The 15,098-nt window shown below is 36.8% G+C and overlaps 1 protein-coding gene across 1 annotated transcript in view; it reads right to left on the bottom strand.

Moving 5' to 3' along the window:
- Positions 1-15,098, bottom strand: part of LOC137090744 (uncharacterized) — a 139,362-nt gene that overhangs the window by 59,430 nt on the left and 64,834 nt on the right. The gene's annotated exons all lie outside the window — the stretch shown is intronic.

Genomic DNA, 15,098 nt, shown 5'->3' with positions numbered 1-15,098 from the left:
CAGATGCTTGCGAACTGCATCATAATCCTGAGGGTGTATTGGCCGAGCTCTTTGTTTGAAGGGGGTTTCATCATGTAGCCGTCTGGTCTGGTTGTTAATCCCCATTGCAGCTTCTTTTGTGATCACACTTTGCTGCGATTGTAATTCTGCAATGACACTTTTTCCAGGGACTAGAATGTCATGCTCAGTTTCATTTTTCAGGATCACTGGGATTTTCCGGGATGTCCTAGGAGGAAGTGTGACAAGACAAGAGGACCTTGGACACAAAAGACCTCCTGGCAAAGAAGAATCAGAAGGTGACTCCATAAGAACTAATTTAACAGAAGACGGCTATTGTGTACTGATTGAGCCTTCAAGAAGGAGAGTTTTTCTGGCAGGAACAACTTCAGGCTTGGTACCTATAACTCGCATAGACCCAACAATGCTATTGGATTTTTGCTTGAATCTGTGTCCAAGAACATTCAGAATGGCTTTAAAACCATAAGATAAGGTCTGACAAGATCCCATATGCTCTGAATCAGAATTATTCTCATAGGCTAAGTCAAGGGTGTTTGTGCCTATAAGTACAGAAGATTAAGCACTACCGCTGGTATCTGCAGTGACCAAAGCAAGTGGTGAAATCTTGGTCTCAGCTCTGAGGAAATCCTTGAGGAACACAACATCAATTTCGATATACCCAAGGTAAGGAACGAGCTGACCATTTGCTACCTCCACCTCAAGAAGATGTTCAAGAGGCTTGATTTCCAAATGGGACAAATTCTGCTCATAATATGTCTGTGAATATGTGGTCACCTGTGAGCCTGTATCGAGAAGACAATTGCCTTTTTGACCTGCAATAAGGATTTCAGCTGTGCACTTTGCCCCAACCAATCCCTTTGGCAGAACAAATGCTTTGTTTCTGGTACGCACATGCCAATTGCAACTTTTGCTCTTATACTCTTCGGGACCCCTGATACACGTTTCAGCCCCTGTTTGTCCTTCAACTGGAGCTGGTTCTAGTTTAAAGGGGCAGGATGGGATGACCCCACAAGTATCTCCCAGGTAGACTGTCTCTCCTTCAGAAGCTTTCTTTTGGAGGCTACCGGAGCAGGATTTGCTGCATTATCACAAGATGAGACAATGTGGCCATCCTCACCACAGCGAAAACACTACCAGGGTTTAGGCTTACTCAGTTGTTTTGGGAAACTTCACTCAAGTTTGTTTGCACAGACTGTGATTTGGTCATCTTTGCAGTTGATTTAACATGTGCTGACTTGGCTGGCTTAACAGTAACAATGTGACTCTGCAACTCCGCTACTTGTTTTTGCAAGTCACAAACCCTACTATCGTGAGAATCCTTGGTTTGCTCTTTGGCCTTCTTTAAGCTCTCCACCTGGTCTTGAAGCACTGAAACCTGCTTTTTTAAGTCAGAAATAGACGTTTGAGGCGACACCCCCTCATCCGAGGAAGCATAGAGGGAGTAAGTCGTAGTGTGCTGTTTGATTGAGCCTAGATGCTTTTTCATACAGAACTCTTTTTTGCTTTGATTGTCTTCTGCTGTGTGCAACAGCAGTAAAAGTTCTGAGAAGGGAGGGGGATCAGTTTTATTTTGTTCAAGCTGAAACTCTGAAATTAGGGCATTGTCCCGACAACCCCTACAGAACTGTCGCAGCAAGTGTTGGTCAGCTTCACTAGAAGACACGCCACCTCTTCTTATGGCCAGCGTCAAAGCTACTTGCAGACATTGTAAGAACTGGGATGGTTTTTCTCCTGCATCCTGCAGTGTTTTCAAGAATTTAGCAAATAACTCATCGCCATCCACAACGGTTCCATAAAAAAATCTAAAAGATCAAGATATGCTCGAGGTGTAGCATGTGAACCCAACATCGTCACAATGTCTGCTGCAGGAGGCAAAAGGCTGTGAAGGATCTTTCGGGATCTGACTAAATCTGAAAGAGCAGGATCTTGTAGCATGAGTTCCACACTTTTGTTCCATGTATCATAATCCACCTAATTTCCTGGACGAGGGGACCTTCCAGAAAAGAACCTTAGCTTGAGAGAGCATTTTCACTCTTCACAATATGCTCAACTACAACATGCTGCACTTCTGGAGGGTTCACATTAGGAACAGGCATTCTGGCCAATGGAACCAACACAGTATCAGTTAGTGTTTTCCGGTTCCCTTGAACTGGATTGACCTGAGAAAAAACTGGCTGGATCTCCGGCATGGCATTTGCAAGGGTAGGTGGTTGAAGAGTTCTTCCAGAGTCACCTTCATTCTGAGATACTGGTTCTGTGCATTTTGAAAGCTCCTCCTTTAAGATTTCCTCAAAAGATTTACCACTAAGCTTTGCAATGCATTTCAATTCACCCATATAGCCCTTGGTTGCGCTACTTGTGACAGTTTGCACATAGATACTGGACAAAGCCTTAATCTCATACTTGTGATTGGGCTGATGTGGGCTTTCAAAAATTAATGGCAGCTGAGGCTCTAAGTTCTGTAGTGCAATTCCACTCTCATACTCAATTATCACATTTTTTTGTGATATGGGGACTCAATGCGAACAATCCTGCAAATGCGCTCATATCTGCTGAAATGCTCAGTCAGATCGTTATCTCTCTGTATTTGTTATACCAGTCACAATAAGTGAGTTTGGAACCTTAACGTTCTCTTGCTCAATGACTTCCATTTTCACAGTGCAGTGTCTCTTTAGATCTGTCTGTTTACTAGTAAAGAATCTCTCTACTTACTACTCCTGGCTGGCTCGCCAAAGCTGTAGCACCCCCTTCAGGTCACCAGGATACCATGGCTTAATTGGCACCCAGGTGAGTCGTACAAAGGGAAACGTGGACCAGTACTCTAGGTTTGTAGGGAGCAGTAGTGAGAGATTGAAGGAACAGACAGACAACAAAGGTAAATTCAAATTATGTGGAAAGATTTATATTAAGGAAAGTGATAAATTATTAAATTAATTAACAAATTATTTATCTTCCAGGGAAAAATCAAACAGCGAAAAAAGTAAAGATTATTAATGGAATACAATGAAATTACTGTCAATAAATAAATAAAAAACAACTGAACTGGTTTCCTTTTCTTTCTTAGAATTATTTATTCCTTTTTAATTTCTATTTTTAAATCTAGATGTATAGTATTACTTCAAGTTTGACACCTAGTTTTTTTTTCTTTTTTTTTTTACCAATTTATCTTTTAGTTTTCTAATTATTTTAACTCATTTTAGGTATTAGGTTTATTAATTAAAATCTGGATAACATCGAGGGAGTCCTTAAGGTAAGCAGAATAGGTAAGAACCTTTCTCTTAACCAGACCGGACGGTGACTGAGTGCGTGTGTGTGTCTTTTGTGCTGCTGGTGATTGGGGAGATGATTGGCTGCAGGTATGCATGATCAGTATTCAGGTGAGAGTGTGCGCTGTGAGTCTGTGACGTGGGAGCCTGGCATGTCTGTGACATTAGCCCCCTCCACGGCCTGCTCCTGAGGGCCGTGGACCCCTTGGTGGTCGGCCTCGCAGTGCAGGTCTGTCGGGATGAGAGGCATGGAAATGTTCAAGCAGAGTAGGATCAAGAATATAATTTCTGAGAACCCATGAGCGTTCCTCTGGTCCGCAGCCTTCCCAATCCACCAAGTACTCCAGGAGACCACCCCGTCACCGGGAGTCCAAGATCTCCTTCAGGGTGTAAGCGGTGCCGTCTTCCACGATGAGTGGGAGGGGGGTCTGCTCGGCAACGCCAGGCTCTGTGGAGGGAAGAACAGAGGGGTAGTGAGGCTTTAGGAGTGAAACGTGGAATGTAGGGTGTATCCGGAATTCAGGTGGGAGCTGGAGCTGGTAAGTGACGGGGTTGATCCGCTGGAACCAGTAATCGATGGCTGGTACATCCGATGGTTCTACTGACAAGGGGAACAGTGGGGGTTGGTACCGGAGAGCGCATTGGAAGGGGGTCAGTCCAGTGGTCGCTTGTCAGAAGGAGTTCTGGGCATACTTGGCCCAACCCAGGAACTGGTTCCAGGAGTTCTGGTGACCATGACAGAAGGTATGGAGGAATCGACCAATCTCCTGGATCTTCCTCTCCGTCTGCCCGTTTGTCTGTGGATGGTAGCCAGACGATAGACTTACAGTCACTCTTTCATCCAGCACATTTATTTTTTCTTCTCGATCCAGGGAAAATAAGCAGTGAATTCGTGGAAATCTGTTGATGGTTTAATTTTAGTCACGGTTCGCTGGGAGGCTCAACATTTTGATCAACGCTGTGATGAGCTCAGTCTGTGTCATCGCCGCGTTCACGATGAAAACAATCAAAAATGACTCAAAATCACAACAAAATATAGTCCAGTTTAAACTAAATAAAGATCTTTCCAGACGCGCTGTCTAATTTACTCACAATCACTTTTGTTTTCTCTCTAAAAATATCTCTGCCGATCTCTGTGCTTGCATATCCGTCTCTCCTTCCCCGCACGCTGCTGATGTCGGTCGACAGTGAACTCTAACTCACACTCTCTTAAAGGGAACACAACACTCAAATACTGTATATATGTTACATTCACAATATAAGAAAAATAACAGCAAAAAGAAAAACACTTCTAGATGATATAAAATAAAAGAAAAATTAACTTTTCATTTCCGAACTCAGTGTTTTTTTTTAACCTTTTCTCTTCTTTTTAGTAACACCTCTGGCTTACTTTTTTTTTTTTTATTCTTATTTGTAATCAATCTGGGTTACACCAGTATAATCATGATGTACGAACAATGTAAGTTCATTTTAAATGCTTGTATTCCTGTGTAAGAATGTATCTCTGCTTTAATATCTCCCAGCCATACGTTGTTTGATATTAACACATTTCTCTGTCTCTTCCTGAACCAATGTTGCACAGTATACAGTTATGAAATGTATCATTAATATGTTTAGCGAACTTGGGATTAAAACTGTATTACATCAACACCTTTTATGACACCTGACAAAACATGCAAAGTGGGTCATAAACAGAGACAAAGATAATCTTTCCCGCTCAGAATTCACCCTCAGGATTGGTCAACACAGGCAGGAGAGGTGTGGATTAGTTGTCTTAAAAGACAATGGACGCATTTCTTTACAGCTTTTCTCTACTTTTCCACAGACCTTTCCTCGCGTCCTCTCAACCCAGCTTGCCCATCGCCATGCGGCTTCAGCCCTGGCTTGGCGGCGCAGTCATGTTGGTTCTTTTCCTCAAAGTCGGCGCGATCCGCTACTCAGTCCTCGGACAGGCACTGAGCGACAGACACTTTTTGGCAACATTCACTCTCAAACTACCTTCAAACTTCCTGTGAATCTGAGACACGATCACTTGGGAGAATTGAGAGAGAGCGCTCCAGCTCACAGAACGCTCTGAAGAGGACTCACACGGATTCTTTTATACTCAACACAAAACAACCCATGCAAGTATAAATTCCATCAAAATTTAGATGCGTTTTAAGACTAGTACCCTTGTTTCTCTGTAGTAATGTTTGCGAAATTGCCATTCTAAAGCCTTCCTTTATGTTCTTTCTCTTTCTCCTTTCGTTACTTTTCGTTATCCTGTATATATATGTATTATTTATTTAATTGTATGTATTTATAGTATCAATGACTAAAACCATTGTATACACGTTTGATTTTCATTGTTGCCGCTCACAAAACATAAGTCACTTTAATGTTCAGATCTAGCTACAGCTCTCATAAGTATCTTTGAATACTTTAACTGATATCCCAGTAGTTAGGAAAGTTCTTTGTGGCAAGAAGAGTAGCCTTCCTGAAGTTTTGGTAGAAAGAATAAAACTTTGAGATAATAGATCGTAGGCTACTGTTTGTTCGTCGGTTCAGATGAGTTTTGAATCGAGCCAATTACCAAGCTCAGAGCCCTCTCCCTGGACAGCATGCCAAATATGTTTTTACCAACTTAAACTATCCAACATATTTGTAAGTGTGAACTTGTGAACAATTTTTTTTAAGTGTAGATGTTTGAAATATTGAATCCCTTTGTTAACAATGGATTCTGAACAAGCAAGTAGGACAGTGAGCGCTCACAACAATATTTATACTATAAGTCATTTTGACAAGTGCATTTGTTGTTGTTAGGAGCCATGTAGTTACACATATAGTACAGCTCATGTTATACAGTACATCAAGCTTTATGAATTCTTTTGAGAGAGTCTTTTTCGAGAAAGATATTATGTTGCGTTCAAGTATCAAATTTCAGCCATCATTCAGAATAGTACAATAGTACATGATAGTTTCAGATAGAATAGGGATGGATTAAGGAATAGTGAGAAAGTAATTTGTTTAAACATTTTTATATAAGTTTTTTATATATATTTATCCAAACACACATTTATTTTGTGTGCACATATCCTATTTTGTTTATCCTAACATGTATCTTGTTTTTTGTTGTTTTTTACCTAACCATATTCAAATTCACATTCAAATGTCCATAATTCAAACTATCTCTATTTCTCTATTAATACATACCTACATAACTGAACTCAAGTGCAGTGGTTCAGAGATTTGAAAATAGTAAATATTGGGGTTTCACACATTTTTCGTATACCTGTACACTGCATGTTTAAGTTTGTGTTGTGTTTTCTATTATACAGGGTGTAGACCAGACAGGCCTATAGTAAAAATTATTCAGGCACTTCATAGATCTTTGATATTTAAAGGAAGTGTATGTAAGATTGTGGTCAAAACTGGTACTGAAATCACTTTTAAATTACAGTGTATGTGTATACTGAGCTGTGTATTCCCTCTCCCTCTCCCCCTGACTCGAGGTTGCCAGATAGACTGCAGGATCCAGCAGGAGCATTTGTAGCTGCAGCTGTAGTAACTAGAGCAGAGCTGGCAACCCGGATGCCGAAACACTACTGACTTTGTGATTGGTAGATAGGTGGAGGGTGGTGCTTCAGGCCAAAAATCAACATGTCAACATCAACATCAGTTGAGGGCTGCAACAACAACTTTTAAAGGTGTCATGAACTGGATTTTTTTATTTTTTTATACTGTTGTCTGAGGTCAACTAATGACATTCGTGTTGTTTTTACATTCAAAAACATCATAACTAATATGTAATAGGCTATATTTTCTACCCTGGTTTTGAGCCTCTCTTCAAAACACTGGGTTTTGATGGGTGTGCCGCAATGGAGACTTGAAAGTAAACGCCCACGGCTAGGATTGAATAAGATTTGCATAATTAATGAGCTTCAACTCCTATCATATCCCCGTCAGTTCAGTTCACATTAGGAAGGGGTTGTTTTGAACGCGGCAACCGGAATGATTAAAGTACATCTTTATCAAAAAAACACAATGATTTATTTATCATCCACCCGCGATTGATGGGACTATTATTTTTGTATTACATATCCCGCACGATTGTCAATATAAGCGTGAACCGCGCGCCCACACACACACACACGTGCGTGCATGCACCCTTCAAATGTCAAATCAAGAGAAAGAATAGCAGAACAAGAAAAAAAACATATAACTCAGAAACGTTGGGCTTTGTGAGCCCTGGCCTTCCTGAGCCCTTTGTGAGTCCAGCATGCTAAAGGTTTTTTCTGTTAGACACGTACACATAAGAAAAAGATATATAACAATACAATAATATTACATATAAAAAAAAACACGTTTTAATCATATAAGTGTGTTGCACCATTTCTCCTGTCAGATCCAATATAGAAGAATAGCATTGTGTTTTAATATCAAATGTCTGCAAATCCAGCTCGACCTAAGATTTGTTTACAAACAATTCCGCAGTGGAATTAAGTGAACACCAAAGGCCTGTTGCATGAAGCTGGCTGAACAAACTCTGAGTTTTAGAATAGGTTTAGAGTTGACAAATCCAGATAAATCCTGCCTGGTTTAGATTAAGTTCAACGGTCTCTCAAAGCTTGATATAAACTTTGTTTGTCAACTCAGGTTTAATCCAGTGTTAGCGATTAAAGGTAGGGTAGGTAAAAATGATCTAAAACACTTTTGTCTAAATTTGTTTAAACTTTCTTTATATGTCAATACATAATTAAAATGTAAGTACTCTGAAAAAGAGAGTATAAAAATCAAGTGACTCTAGACTTTTTAATCTGCAATAAACACTGCTCATTATTTTCGTTCGGGATGAAACAAATGATTGGCTTGGGCGACTGTCACTCTCTCTCGCTACCATGGCAACCACCGCTTTTGCTACAGGTTCTGCCCACACACAGCCTAGGAAGAGGAAAAGCATTCAAAATGCACGGTGCCGGGTTTTGCAGTCAGCGAAGGCAAACAATGCAAAAAAAAGGAAGTAGGCCTACATGTAAAGGCAATGCACAAAAAGTCTTTGGATAAACAAAGAAATCAAACATGAGTTTGAACTGAGGGACTTCAAGCGGCTGAAAAATGACTCATTGCAGCTGTATTTCTGCTGGACAGGTGATCTTTCGGTAACACTTTATTTTAAGGGTCCAGAATAATGCACTAGTTAAGCATTAATTCATGATTAATGATGAATTATTTAAGCATTAGTTAAGCATGAACACACATGTAATTAATGATTAATGTAACATTAATTATGCATTAGTTAAACTAGTAATTAATTATTTGTTTGTTTACAATTATGCACTAGTTAAGCATCGACACAGTAGTAATTAATGATTAACTTAACATAATAGAAAGGGCATATTAGCCATTATTTACAACTTAATAAGCCATATATTATTTTTGTGTAGTGATGTAATTATATTTCTGTGCCATTCTGTTAAGTTAACTGAACAATAAGCTAGTAGTTATGTTTAATTACTGCTGAATTTGCCATTATAAATGGCTAAATTTGTGTAATAAAGCAAATTTGACCCCCTATTCTAAAGTGAAAGCTTTATCCTCATCAATTATGGCACTTATTGAGTGATATTCAAGTTTACTAACCAGAATAAGCCAATAATTAAGCCTAACTACCATTAATACAGTACTAATAAAGGCAATTTGACCCCCTATACTAAAGTGAACGTTTTATCCTCCTCAATTATGGCACTTATTGAGTGATATTCAAGTTTACTAACCAGAATAAGCCAATAATTAAGCCTAACTACCATTAATACAGTACTAATAAAGGCAATTTGACCCTCTATTCTAAAGATAAGTTCTTATTGTTTAGCAGTTATGTGTATTTTTATGTAAAGTGTGGTTCTACATGAATCTAATATGTACAACATTAAAAGCAATAAACAATCTGCTGCACACAGTTCAAAGGATTTACATTAAACAAACTACACCTTAAAACCCTAAAATGAATAAGATTTCTGTAATCATTTAACCATTATTTATCATGTAATACTTATTTTGCTTGCCATGGGTCACAATGACTAGAAAGTACACCAAAACGCAACATAAATTCACAAAAGACACTAATTTAATTTGTTCGGTGTAATCCACATCTTTAGAATCCATACAAAGAACTTCTTTATCCAGCGTTCTTCATCTTTCTCTTCAATAGCGACCGTAAACAAATTCCGCACTCTTTGGGAATTCAAACATTGCATTTTACGGCAGTAATATCAAACGCTCATTGGCTCTTGCCTGCTTCGTCACAGATTGCGGACATGCCGTGATTTAGTTTTTAGTCTGCGGTGAATGAGAAACGTGCGCACCTTCAAATAGTGGAATTAAGTTTAAATTAAATAATTTAAATTCTCTGTAACGTTACCTCATACAAAACTATATCACCAGAGAGGACTGCGACTGCAACATATCGTCACTCAGACTACTATTGGTTCCCGCGATTACGTGGATTACACTTTTGTTAGTTATGTTTTTCTTTATATATTTTCTTTTTTTTTTAAATGGTTATGTGTAGGTTTAGAAGTTTGAGTGAGATTAGTGGCTCAAAATATAATTATATATAACTAGTGGCTCAAATTGTAGTAGCAATACAGCATTTTAATGCTATATTGCTACTACAATTTTAATTAAATTTTTGCCCATTAAGTTGTATTGTCATTTTTATTCTCTGTAAAATTGTTATGTTTGTGTTTAGGGAAGTAACATGTATAAAATGGTAAAAGGAAAATTTTACATTTTTATATGATATAGTATATTTTATGTAATATAAACTTTGACTTTAGTATAGAGGGTCAAATTGCCTTTATTAGTACTGTATTAATGGTGGTTGGGCTTAATTATTGACTTATTCTGGTCAATAAACTTGAATATCACTCAATAAGTGCCATAACTGAGGAGGATAAAACTTTCACTTTAGTATAGAGGGTCAAATTGCCTTTATTATTACTGTATTAATGGCTTAATTATTGGCTTATTCTGGTTAGTATACTTGAATATCATTCAATAAGTGCCATAACTGAGGAGGATAAAACGTTCACTTTAGTATAGGGGGTCAAATTGCCTTTATTAGTACTGTATTAATGGTAGTTAGGCTTAATTATTGGCTTATTCTGGTTAGTAAACTTGAATATCACTCAATAAGTGCCATAATTGATGACGATAAAGCTTTCACTTTAGAATAGGGGGTCAAATTTGCTTTATTACACTATTTTAGCCATTTATAATGGCAAAATCAGCAGTAATTAAACATAACTACTATCTTATTGTTCAGTTAACTTAACAGAATGGCACAGAAATATAATTACATCACTACACAAAAATAATATATGGCTTATTAAGTTGTAAATAATGGCTAATATGCCATTATGCCAGACATCGTATTTGTTTATATTCATACTGATAAAGTTAGATTTTTTATTACATGTGATTCTGACATGATGTCACTACATACACACTGCTCCTCTCAGGTAAATAATGCGTCTTCCAGCTGAGCGGTCGGTGAGGCGCGTTCATGTATTTTGGGGGCGTGGCTTTGGAAAGAGCCCAGAAGGGAGAAGGTGGAGTGAATGGAAATAATGAGCTGTCTTTAAAACAGTTGTGAGCGGTCTACAGATACTCAAATTTTATACTTTCTTTTTAGAGTAATTACATTTTAATTATGTATTGATATATATAAAGAACGTTTAAACAAATTTGAAAAAAAAAAGTTTTTTAACCAATTCTTACCTACCCTACCTTTAATTCTGAAGTGCCTGCACCTGAAAGTTAGCCTAGAAATCTAGACGCACCCTAGCGGCAGCAAATTGAATCTGCCCGCAGTGTCGTCTAGCAACTCTCAATACCCTTCTGACCTGTAATCCCCTAACTCTTGCCGGGCCAATCACATCGTGTATAGAGTCGGCGGGCGGGGCCATAATGATGACGGCCGAGTTGCGTTTGCGTGCTTCTAGTAAACATAGAAACTGGCGAACGGCGGTCTTTTGAATCAGCTTTGACCTCACAGTCAGAGCTCTGGAAGACTTGGAGTTAAGCTTTTCGCTAAGAAAAGAACGGCACTGAAGTCATTCTTAAAAAGGGAAGATGTGTTCGGAGTTTTGCTGACCGGATACGGCGAATGTTTAATCTATCAACAAGCTCTGTTTCACCTTCGTTGCTCTGGTTGGTGGTAGCGCTATCCTATTGCGTGCAGAGGGAGTTTGAAAGACAACCGTTTATCCCGCCCCTCAGATTGAGCCCTGTCTATGGTGAGTTTCCAGACCAAACATCTTGATGTGGGTCTGGCTTGTCAGGCTACCTAAAAGTGTGACACATGCGGCAAACAGGCAATCACAGTGTCCATTTGATTCACTTCTCGCAAAGAGACAGAGGGCACAATTCACTTCTCTTCTGAAAATTGAGAGATCGATTTTGAAAATTATCATTAGATTAAATGCGTTTAAAAAGCAGGAACAAGCACTGCTGCTGCAGTGACAGTTTAAGAAAGGCAGCTGAAAGATTATCTAACTATATCAATGCATGATGTGAATCAAATAAATATGCCTAATAATTATAGGTTCACAAAGAGCTCAAATGAATACACGTTGTTTAAAAGAATTATGAATGCATGTTTTATATTTATATTAATATTTATCTACTTGTCAATTAATCTTATAATTATATGAATATATTATATTAATTCAAAGGAATTATAATTCGTATAATATAAATATAATAAATAATTAGCACCAACGGATAAGGAATTTTGTCTTTAAGGGTTTTTTTTTCACTATAAAATGCAAATTAGGAAGAAATACTTCCGGTGTGGCTGTATGGTTTGTATTTAAAAAAATATCTTTAAGTAAAACACATATTATGATGCTGAGTGAAATATGTTGGGTGAAATACAGCATTGACATAGCAAGGTGAACTGTTATAGATGCCCTTTCACATAAATTCAGACTTGCACAATGTGTAAATTAGCATTGTCAGTGAGCAATGAGCAACAATCCAGAAAGATTTACGTGTCTAATGATGTATGGCTCATTTTACCAGCACCTTTTTTTTCCAACTTGTAAAACTACACCCGACATTCCCACAATTTTATAACCCCACAAACTGTAAACAAATTAAGATTTTGTTGTTGTTGTTAAATTTTGTTACAGAATATTTCTTCTGAATAACATGATGAACCAGAGCTAAAAAAATAAATAAATAAAAAATGAAATCATCAATATTCACAATCACAATAAAGTAATTAACCTCTTAATATTAAAAGTATTCAAAACCAGTTTGATAGAATCTCAAATATATTTATTATGTTATTGTTAAATATAACTTATTTATATTAAATATAATGTAATTAAATATAATGTTTTCTCCCTATTCCAGTTCTCTGTGTAATATTGATCAGACAATGGTTAAAAATAAACCTTTTAAATTAGTATGAAATCAGTTTAATTACTTGTGAGAAATGTATAGTGTGTCATATTAATTCAATATTGAGTTTAGGAAAATAGAACCATGTAAAAAAAAAAAAAAAAAAAATTCTTTCATCTAAGTATTCAATTGCACTTGAACTCTTCTCTCTCAGTTTGATGAACTTAATGTGGGATCACTGAACATCAATGTGACAACCTCCTAGGGATAGTATGTCATATTTGCTCAAATAATCTAATTTACTTATGTAATTGATTGAATATAGTATCTAATAATAGTTGTTGTCTTTATTGATAGGCTTTTCACAGATTGGCACAACTGTTTGCTCCTTTATTCCACCCTCTCATTCAAATCAGCAAAGATCACAGGAACTGCACTTTGCTGATTCGAATCTTAACTCACATGTCTTTCAAGGTTGCCTGGGAAGGGAGGGTCGGTGCTTGGACCCCTCCTTTTTCCCATATATTCATATACATTAATGGGACCTATACAGGTACATTGATTCTCCTACAATTGCTATGCTGATGACACACTTTAATTTTAATTTCAAGCAGACTATCTGACTGCAGCTGCACAGATCTTGGACTGTACATCTCTGGTAGCATGGATGAAAGCTCCTGAACAATGTTTGAATCTTTGTATTTTTAGCACTTCTTGTGTTATTGCCTCCTTAAGATTAATTGTTTGTTGTATTCCTTATTTGTAAAATTGAATAGGAATAAAACTTTAATAAGTAACCAAGTTTTGTCTCAATTGATAGAGGGAACAAAATTAGAATGATTTATACATAATAATTTATTTTTTAATTAAATGGGTAACAGTTTACAATACGGTTTCTCTATGTTAATGTTAGTTAATAATAAAAATATATTTGTTCACTGTTTGTTCATGTTTGTTCACAGTGCATTAACTAACATTAACAATTTTTGAAATTAACGTTAACTATAAATGCTGTAGAAGTGCAGTTAACTTTTACTTCTAGTTAACTATAGTATTTAACTAATGATAACTAATGAAACCTTATTGTAAAGTGTTACCATTAAATGTCTTCGTCTGAGCTGGACAAGCATAAAAAGTAGCATAAAAAAATTACTTTATAAATGTTGTAACGGTTGATCCACTGGAGGCAAGGTTGTGAGAACCCATGTGCAGTCCTTTTATTATTTTAACTCAAAATCCAAAATCATAACATGGATCCAAGACTTGACCAGAACAAACTTGACATAAACAGCCATGACTTAGTGTCACCATCCATGGGTTGCAACATACAATAACTGACAAAGACACATGGCAAACATGAGGGCTTACATGAGGGCTTAAATACACAAAGACTGAGGACTAGACAAGACACACCTGTGAACAATGAGTAAACAATAAATCAGTGACAACTTGACACAGGAACACATGACAATAGAACACATAACAAAACCAGGAAGTGCATAACGAAACATGACAGTGAACATGAAAAACTAAAAAACATGAACCCAACACCAAAACACCCTGTGACAAATGTAAAATGTATTTTAATTTAAACTGTATTTTATTAAATTAAGTTGGAACAACTCAATAGACCTTATTCACAGAGTGCTTTTTGATATATATATATATATATATATATATATATATATATATATATATATATATATATATATATATATATATATATATATATATATATATGTATATATATATATATATATATATATATATCTTTGAGCTTTTAGCAGGAATGAAATTGAGGCTGTGATGTACAGACACATCTCTTCAGTGGGTTATTTAATCTGTTTTTGGATTGTTTTGCTGATGAAAGTATGCAAATATATCTTTCCAAGAAATTTCAATTGAAAAAAAAAGGATGATGTAAGATTTTTACAGCCGATGCCATTGAAAACACGGTAAGTATATCCCTTACAGCCTCACTTTCAATACCTTTCATGGCACTGCTCTGAATAATGTCTATTACATTTATTGCATGAATCTGTCTTTTATGAGTTGGGGATATTCATATTTATTGGATGGAAATTCTGCCCTCAATTCAATTGAGTTTGTACAATTAGGGTTTTATTTATTTATTTATTTATTTTGAGTGAACAAACAAGACATCCAGATGACTTTCTTTCAGAATATATGTTCAATAGTTGAATCATGTAACAAACCCATAACTGGAAAAGCTGCTTTTAATATGTGAAGTGAACTGGATACTCCATTGGCAGAGATTACTGATTGTTCCTCCTGCTTTAAATCCTCACTCGCTGTGTCTTCTTCTCTCCTTCAATCAACATTTGCATGCCAGGTCATAAGGTCTGATTCTGGCATTCATTACACAGGAGGTGATTTGCCTTTCACATAAACAGAGTAAATCCACAC

This window comes from Pseudorasbora parva, chromosome 10 (genome assembly GCF_024679245.1).
Source record: "Pseudorasbora parva isolate DD20220531a chromosome 10, ASM2467924v1, whole genome shotgun sequence".
NCBI lineage: Eukaryota > Metazoa > Chordata > Actinopteri > Cypriniformes > Gobionidae > Pseudorasbora > Pseudorasbora parva.
The sequence above is the reverse complement of the archived record's forward strand: the minus strand, read 5'-3'. Positions and strand labels throughout refer to the sequence as shown.